The sequence below is a fragment of the Beta vulgaris genome, chromosome 3 (assembly GCF_026745355.1).
Source record: "Beta vulgaris subsp. vulgaris cultivar EL10 chromosome 3, EL10.2, whole genome shotgun sequence".
NCBI classification, from domain to species: domain Eukaryota; kingdom Viridiplantae; phylum Streptophyta; class Magnoliopsida; order Caryophyllales; family Amaranthaceae; genus Beta; species Beta vulgaris.
Window position 1 is genome coordinate 40782512 of NC_079204.1, and position 9175 is coordinate 40791686.

Below are 9175 nucleotides of genomic sequence, written 5' to 3' on the forward strand. Positions count from 1 at the left end.
TATCTTAATCCATATAGACTTGTGTGCAAGCCTTACTAATTCAAAATAAAATAAGGCCAAGCAAAAACAAAAAAAGGTGAAAAAAATTCAAAGCGCCAAAAAAAAAAAAACAAAGAAGATCAAAAGCTATGTAGAAAAATGCAAAAAGAAAGAGCCAAATGTAAAAAAAATAAAAAGTCAAGCTAGGGGGCTTGCACACAAGTTCTACCCCTGATTCAAATCCTCCAACCCTTCAATCCATCAAATCCTTATCCCAACCAATTGAACCTTCATCTAAGCCTCAAGTCTTAAATATTTCAACCATTCATCAATCCTAACTCCTTTAAGGTATGTCGAAGCCCACTAGGTCGAAAACCCAAAAGGGCGGCCTAGGTAAAAATTAGGACACAAAAAAAAGCAATCAGATCCAGAACTACAAATGGTCTGGTTCTGCAAGGATACGTAGGAGTCCTCATCTTGAGGTCCGGCTGCTAAAATAAAAAACAAATTATTCATGATCTATTGATTTAACTTTCTATAATTCATAAGCATATTCTTTCTAGATCCCGACATAGACTTGAATCTGAACCTAGCTTTGTAAATATTTGAATTATTGAACGTGGTTGATTTTTTTCTTTTAAATTTATTTTTTATTATTAATTGCATGATTCATTTCATGTGGACAACATTTGCTACCCCCTTCCCTTATACATATAATAGAGATAATAAAGTGACCATCTCCTTCAATTTTAAATTAAATTTTTATACAATTAATGCTCACTCAAATCTTTTTAAAACTATCTACCTAACACAAATGGGAAATGCACTGAGAAATGAAGAGATAAAAGATAAATACGAGTAATGATACTTCTACCTACTTATTGTAGATATAACTCGTTAGATGAGATTATAAAAAGACTTACTCTTTCGTCCTATAATATAATGCTTGTTTCCCATTTCAGGAGATTAAAGAAAGTGAAAATTGTCACCATTTCTATTATATAAGGGAACTCTTGACCCTTTGGTGTCCACGCTTAATTACCTAAGTACCCCTAATTACTAACAAATATTACAAATCAATTAGACAATAAATTTTGAAAAAAAGTACAAAATCTACAAATTTATGAGTTTTTCTATAAAAAAAAACTAAAATAAAGAAAATACTTTCCTTCACAAACTGTACAGCAGTTATGAGGTACCTTCTACTAAAAAAGAAAAAGAAAAACTACACTTAAAACAATATTTCACGATAGTTTTTCTTCTACATCTTCTTCCTCTATCTCCCATTCTCCCTGCTTCATCTTCTTCCTATTCCCCCCAAATTCTCCCTTTAGTTAACAGCAACAAATCAATCCTTACGCAATGTATGTTGATAGAGAAGCACAATTCTACAAGAATAACACAAGCCTCTAAACTATTGATCAGAAACTTAGACCAGATCAGGTACTGTTAACCATAAAAATATTGATTTGTTCATAATACCAATAAAATTTATAATTCTAACGCTTATATTTTTTATTTTATGATTTATGTTTTGGATATAAGGAGAAGTAAAGTACCATTGATGATCAAAAATAGCAAACAAAGTTATTGCAACTTGAAACAAGAAAACGTAAAAAGGTTTTTCATAATATATTGAAATGTAATTTGTTTGTTTGAAGAATCCACAACTACCAAACAAAGCCACTGTAAGTGAGAAAAAATAATTACTTAATACTCAAAATTTTATTTCCATGACTATAAATTTTTTTCAAGATCATTAAATTTTCCAATAATGTATGCGAAAATTAACTCTATTCTTTAACAATGGTGTTCCAAATAATCAAGTAACCTATCAGATAACTTACAAATCATAATATTATTCAAAAAAATTAAGCAATTTCAAGGACATGGAAATCAAAACATATTATGGAATTGTCATCAAAAAAAAATTCAGAAATTTCTATTGTGAAGCCAAATCCTGCCCAATATTTCAATTTTATTTGGAAATCAAATTCATTTTCTTTGGGCCGAATCAAAATTCTCTTTCAAGGAACCAAAAACATTCTCCAAAGACTTAAAATTCAAGATGCGAAAACAGAAAATCTAACAATTTCGGCATTCAATTACCAAATAAAAGAAAAAAAATGTTAGAAATCCTAAACAACAAGAATATAAAATCTTGAGCTTTAAGGGCTTCCGTACCCGAAAATGGTAGGTGGAGAACCCGTGTATCGATGTTTCTTCTTGATCAAAGTTCGTTCTTTAACGTCAACATGTTTTTGACCATGTAACCCATGAAGCCTCCTTAACCTGAAAACATGGAATACAACATTTGAAGAGCTCAAGTTATGTTTAGGTCGCAAGCAAGGATGAAAAGGAAGCCCAAGTTCTGTCTGGGTTCCTATTTATTTTTATTGTTTTATTTTCAAGCTTAAATAAAGCCCAACTATTACTTATGACACTAAGGCAAGTAGGCGTGTATAGCATTAGTTTTAGGCTTATCATTTGTTGGTTTTACAAAGCTTGTAACTGAAAAATGAATGAAGCTTTAAGAGGAGGCGTGAATCAAGGAGCTTTCTAGCTCCTAAAACAAAACTCCTTTGGAAGGTTTTAGTAACTGATTTTGTGAAGTGTCTTGGCTTCTTTTGCTGCTCCTAATTCTATTTAAGGAGAGCTAATGTTCAATGGAAATCAGTTGTTGAGCTGACTATAAAAAACCTTTGTATTTATAGTTTTGTGCTTAGAGTTTGTCTCAATTTTGAAACAAAAACTTATTGCTTTGAGTGTGTCTTGAGTGATAAGATTAGGTGAGTTAGAGTGAGTCTTGTCTCTGGCCTAAGATCCCAAATCATTGAGTTTGCCTTGTGATTTGGTCACTATCCTAAATTCGTGAGTTACAAAGTGTTATTGTGAGCATTCTTGTTCTTGAGTTTAAAATCATCATCCAACTCTTTAGAAGGTGTTTTTAGATTCTCATCATCTGGTATCAACTTCTTTTTAGAAGAGGAGAATGATCCAAGTTCGTTCTTTAACATCAACGGGTTTTTGACCATGGAACCCATGAAGCCTCCTTAACCTGAAAACATGGAATACAACATTTGAAGACCCCAAGTTCTGTTTAGGTCACAAGCAATGATGTAAAGGAAGCCCAAGTTATGTTTCAGTTCCTATTTATTTTTGTTGTTTTATTTTCAAACTTAAATAAAACCTAGTGATTACTTATGACACTAAGGCAAGTAGGCATGTGTAGCATTAGTTTTAGGCTTATCATTTGTTGGTTTAACAAAGCTTGTAAAAACAAAATGATTGAAGCTTTAAGAGGAGGTGTGAATCAAGGAGCCTTTCTAGCTAGCTCCTAAAACGTAACTCCTTTGGAAGGTTTTTGTAATAGATTTTGTGAAGTCTCTTGGCTTCTTTTGCTGCTCCTAACTCTATTTAAGGAGAGGTAATGTTCAATGGAAATTAGTTTTTGAGTTGATTAAAAAACACCTTTGTGTTTATAATTTTGTGCTTTGAGTTTGTCTCAAGTTTGAAACTAACCCTTATTGCTTTGAGTGTGTCTTGAGTGATAAGATTAGGGGAGATAGAGTGAGTCTTGTATCTGGCCTAAGATCCCAAATCATTGAGTTTGTCTTGTGATTTGGTCACTATTCTAAATTAGTGAGTTAGAAAGTGTTATTGTGAGTGTTCTTGTTGTTGAGTTTAAAATCATCATCCAACTCTTTAGAAGGTGTTTTTAGATGCACATCACTTCTTTAAATCTTCAAAAAAAATAAGAAAATCTCAAAACTTTAGTAAAGAAAAATAAAAGGACAAACTAGGATGTGTTGTTGTAGACTTGTAGTAATAGATGAGAAAGAACATGATATGGTGACAAGGAAAAACAAGACAAAGTAAGCAGCACTTCTGGGCTTTGTAGCCAGTTGGTGAGTTTTGATTACCTCTTCCCTATTAACTTTAATACAATCGGAATAATAAAAACTATAAGCAACTTCCCTTATATCTTTTATTAGTGAAGTGATTTCTTTGTTGCATTTGAAGTCATCCTTTAAAGCGTAAATTATCTCAACACTATCGTTTTTGATTAGTAGTTCTACGCATCTCCACTACATATCTTCAACTGCTTTTAGAACCGTGCAGGCTTCTCTTTGGAGCAAGCATAAGACAAAAATATTCTCTTTAATTGACGTAATCATTAGTTATGTAATTTTGGCTCAACCATGCAATTTCTACTTGCGAATCCGGTTTTTTCTTAGTCCTTTTATTCAGGTCCCGTATACTTCTAGTATTATAAGATTAGTGTTACCTTGACTCCCTATACTCTAACTTATTCCTTGATTTCTTTGTGTTTCCCATTTGAGCATTTTGAGCTTGTATTGAGGGTGTACTTCCATTTTCTAGTAGCATTTGTATAACATCTGCTGCTTTCTTGAATGATAGAGATGATTCTGTGTGGTTAATTTTTCCCTACCAATAGTGATTTCATTCCTAGGGAGCCAAACCCCCCAAAGCTTAGTTATAAAGTCTCATCTCAATATGATTTTTTTTCCTCTTCTTTCTTTCTCCTGTAGTTCCTTATCCAATATTGGATGGGAATGGGGTGAAAGTCTTCTATTCAGATTCTCATTTGAGTGGTCCAAATTCTTTTAGTCATGGTGAAGTCCTTGGATATGTGATTTAGTGTCTCATTCTCCATTTCACAAAGATTATAGATATGGTTGACATGTATATATCTTTTTGCTAGATTGTCAGCTGTGGGAATCGCATTATGCAAACTTTTCCATAAGAAGTGCTTCCACTTCGGGAAAATGTTTGAATTCCAAATAAATTTCCAGAATTTTGAATCTTTGTTGGTTTCATGAACTTTGGAGTTTAATAATCAATATCCTGATTTTGCAGTGAATTTGTATGTCTCTATTCATTTTTGTCTTCTTTTAGGTTGTTAGGAGTATAAGTGGCTAGGATGTTACAGGCGTTTGACAATATGTTTCAAATCAAGTTTGAATTCCAACCACCATTCTGCTTCATAAGGTCTGCCACCTTTGTGATTAAGTGAGGCGAGAAGTTCGCCCTTGTGGAGAGTGGAATAGTGGGTTTGTCTACCACCCAGAAATTTGTTGCAAGATACATGGATTTGTCATTCCACAATTACTTTCTTAAACCATCCTTGAATGACACAACAATTTTGAAGAGACTTCTATAAGCATATGAGCCATTTTTTTGGGGGCAGTATTGTCAAGAGCTAGTGAGATTAGTTCTTTAATGTATTTTGCTTTGTAAATCCTATGGATAAGGGAGTCCGGGTTTTGATGTATTCGCCAAGATTGATGAAGAGTATTGCTTTATTTGTAAACTCGATGTTTTATAGACCTAAATCCCCATCTAATTTGTGTTTTTTTAATATTTTATTTTTTTCCAGTAGATAGGAACTTATCCATAGATGAGGACCACCAAAACTTGACAAAAATGGAAGAGAGCTTTTTTGTATTTTTCTTTAGAAGAAGTTATATATTATGGGAAGCAATTGAAGTAAGGATGGTATTTATATAGATTAGCTTACCCGCTTGTGAGATATTCACAAATTTCCATGAATTTTTTTTTGAGATTGTTTTGGAAATTATGTTGTTGAAGTCAGTCGTTGTTCTACTATATATCAACGTTCATTGGACATCCTAAATAGACACCAATATTGCTTTTATTGGTTACACCTCAAGGTTTTCTAATTAACCAGATAAATCTGGTTGGAGTATTGAGGCTAAAAATGACATGAGATTTTTTGAAATTCACCAGTTCCCCATATTTTAAATGAAATTCCACAGACCACAATTGCTTCCTTTGTGCTCCAAAAAATTTTTGGGAGGGCTTTGAATAATAGTATAACATCATCTACAAAGACGAGGTGTGAGATTGGGGGCATTTCTAGCTATTTTTAACCTGGTTAGCATCTTTGTCTCTTGTAATTTGGAAAGGTTCCTAGAAAGAACTTCCATACATAATAGGAAATTCTAAGAAGAGAGTGAGTCCCCTTGCTTAGCCTTGCTGAAGGATGAAAAAAAATTATGGGTTCATCGTTGACAAGGATTGATTAGGAGAATGTGGTTATGCATTTCATTATCCATTGAATTCAAATTTATGTGAACTTCATTTTCCTTAAGACCGCCTCCACGAAATCCCATTGGATTCTGTCATAGGCTTTGCTCAAGTCAATCTTTAAAATCCCTGATTAGCTGTTGCCCACTTTCTTTTTCTTGACCCAATAAATTATATATGTGAAATAATTATCCAAAATACCTCCTTGGATAAAAGGCATTTTGAAAATCCACAGCTATATCGATCTCTTGGAATTTCTTTTTGTTTACCAACTAGAGTTCTGGAAATGAACTTGTAAGAAGTGTTACAGAGACTTATTGAACAAAGATCCTTTACTTATTGAGGTTTTACCGTTTTAATGATGAGACTTATGAATGTTTTATTTTACACTTTCAAGATGAAACAACTAGAAAGAAAGAAGTTTACACTTTATGTGATCTCTTAACTTATTGTGTTACGGTTCTTATGGAAGAATATTGGTGAAATTCCTTCTATGCGGGGTGATTTGAGAGGGTGCGCCGAGAATCAAAAGTCTCATATGTCTTTTTCAGTAAAGGATGCAGCGAGGAAGCTTAAATGGTCTTCTGTGAGACAAGGCATGCATTCAAGAATTGAATTTGTTGCTTGAGTTATATTCTGAAGGAATTGGGAGCCTTTGTAAAGATCTTCAAAGTTTTGAAGGAATAAAGCATGTAGATCTTTTTAATTAGAGCCGAAGAGTAAGAAAAGTGTGAGTTGGGTGAGTTTGGAGGGTTAGAGATCCATGTAATTAACTCTGCTGAGGCAGTTCAGGAGATTGAGTTTTGTGGTTTTTGATTCTCATGTGGAAGAAAGATTCAAATTTGGATTTTTTGAGGGACTCTTTCGTGGGATTATTGAAAGAGGTGTGAAAATTTACAATACGACCCAGCTTGCCCCATGATTCAAAAGAGAGTGATTTTTTCGAGTTGTGAATATGTTTGGTTTTGTAGGCCGGGGATGGAAAGTGGACAGAGATTGAGTCAAGTTGAAATTTTGGAAGCCTTGTTCAGAAGTACCAGTATGTTCATGAAAGAATTGGTTTGGACTGGAGCCCAACTATAATTCAGAAACATACCTATTTGGGATAAATTCCAAGTCTTTGTACAAAGACTCATCAGTTTCATTTGGTTCTACAGTAGGGCGAAACTGTTTTCGTAAGGGACGTGGGTAATTTTCACATGGATGTTTGTTGGGTTTTGAAGAGGGCCCAACTCCATATCCAACGAGGAGTTGCCGGATATTGATGAACTGAAGATATTGTTGTGGTACATGTAGCTTAGTGACCCATCCAAAGGGGATAAAGGGATCATTGAGGGGGTCACTTAGAACATGGATTCTATTTGTATTAGTTATAGTGACATTTGTAAAAAGGTTGGCTAAATTGACTTGCTCAGAAGGTGGGAGGAAGAAAATATCATGGTCCAGTGTAGGAGCATTTTCAAATGTTGGGTGAATGGAGTTTTGGGAAGCCATGTGGGATTTCTTTCTTTTTTTAAGGTCTGGAAGAAAGGGATAAGTTATCTTTTTTGTGAATGAGTATAAATAAAGGAAGAACATAAGAGGAAGTTGAGTTGCTTGACTAAGTTTGTCAGTAAAATCATTTTTTGGGATACTGTACAACATGAAGTAAATACTAATTTGGACTGCCAGATATAGGTCTGCAGAATTTGATTTTGAAAACTTATAATAATTTTCTAAAATACCCTTCTCATGTGAGATAAGGTTAAGAAAGTAATATCTTATTATCCAAGAAAACCCTCTTGACTAATAGAATTTACCTGCATGCTTGACTTCTTTCTACACATATGTCGAGTTGTAGCTCGGCAATGAAGTGATTGGGGCTTCGATTTTGGTTATTTCTTCCCAACCATTATAACCAGCAACTAAAGTTGTAGTTATGTCTTTTTCAATAGTGATTAATGTAGAGTTGGAAAAAAATTCCAATTTTTTTGTAATCTTAAACTCCGTTGATGGGCCCCATGGTTTCTCCAATTCTCGGTGGTCGATTAGCTTAACTTTCGTCTTTTTTGTACTTCTTGATTCATTATCTAAGGGTGGAATCTTCCTTTTTCTTGATTTTTCTTTTCCATCTCAATCTTCTCTGTTTTCATGGTCATTATCATCACTGTTGTTGTTTTCGTCCTCGTCCTTGTCGTTCTTACCATCTTTATTATCATCATTGTTATCATCATTGTGACCTCCGCCATATGAGTCTTCCAATGTTTTTGAATCGTCTGAGCCTTCTTCTTTCTTTCTGTTCTATTTCCAACAACTTAGTAGCCTCTCTCTTTGCAACCGCTGTTTGGCTAAAATATTTATATGTATTGATATGTAGCAATTGGCTAGATACTGTTTATGCTTTCTTATCTATTTATCATGAAATATAAGTTTATATGAAGTACTAATTCATTATTAATGAAGTCGATTTAATTAATTGTCATACTTCCCCTGTTCAGTTTTGAATGAAACATTGGGTGAAATGACACTATTCAATGATCAATTTTGACTCCAATTTATCACCATTATATAAAGAAAGCCATAGTCAAATGGAATATTGTTAGATTTGTCTAGATGCATACTATCAAATTATAACTTTTTTATATTTTTTATGTATGCCTAACTAAAGATATTAACGATTAAAGAAGCACGTTGAGTTGTGTGAAAAAGCAAACGTTTGATATAAAATAAAACGAAGGTAGTACTTCCTCCGTAACGAAAAGATTGCAACATTTCCTCGCAACACGGACTCCTATGGAATTTTTATTAATGGAGTATTAGGGGTTTGGTTAGAGTATTAGTGGTATGATTAGGCTTGTGAGGAGAGAGAAAGTGGGTCAAAAATGACCACCATACCAACCACCACGGCCACCACCGGACCGCCTTCACCAGTCACCACAACCATCGCAACCACCACTGTCACCACAACCACCGCAACACCACCTTCATCACCACCATCTTATTTCTCTACCCAAATCAACCTCCAAATCAAACCCAAATCGCCAAATCATCGCAAATTCCAACGAAACCACCGCAAATTCGAACGAAATCAAACCCATAAATCGATCGAAATCAAACCCAGAAATTTCGAACAAAATCAAATCCA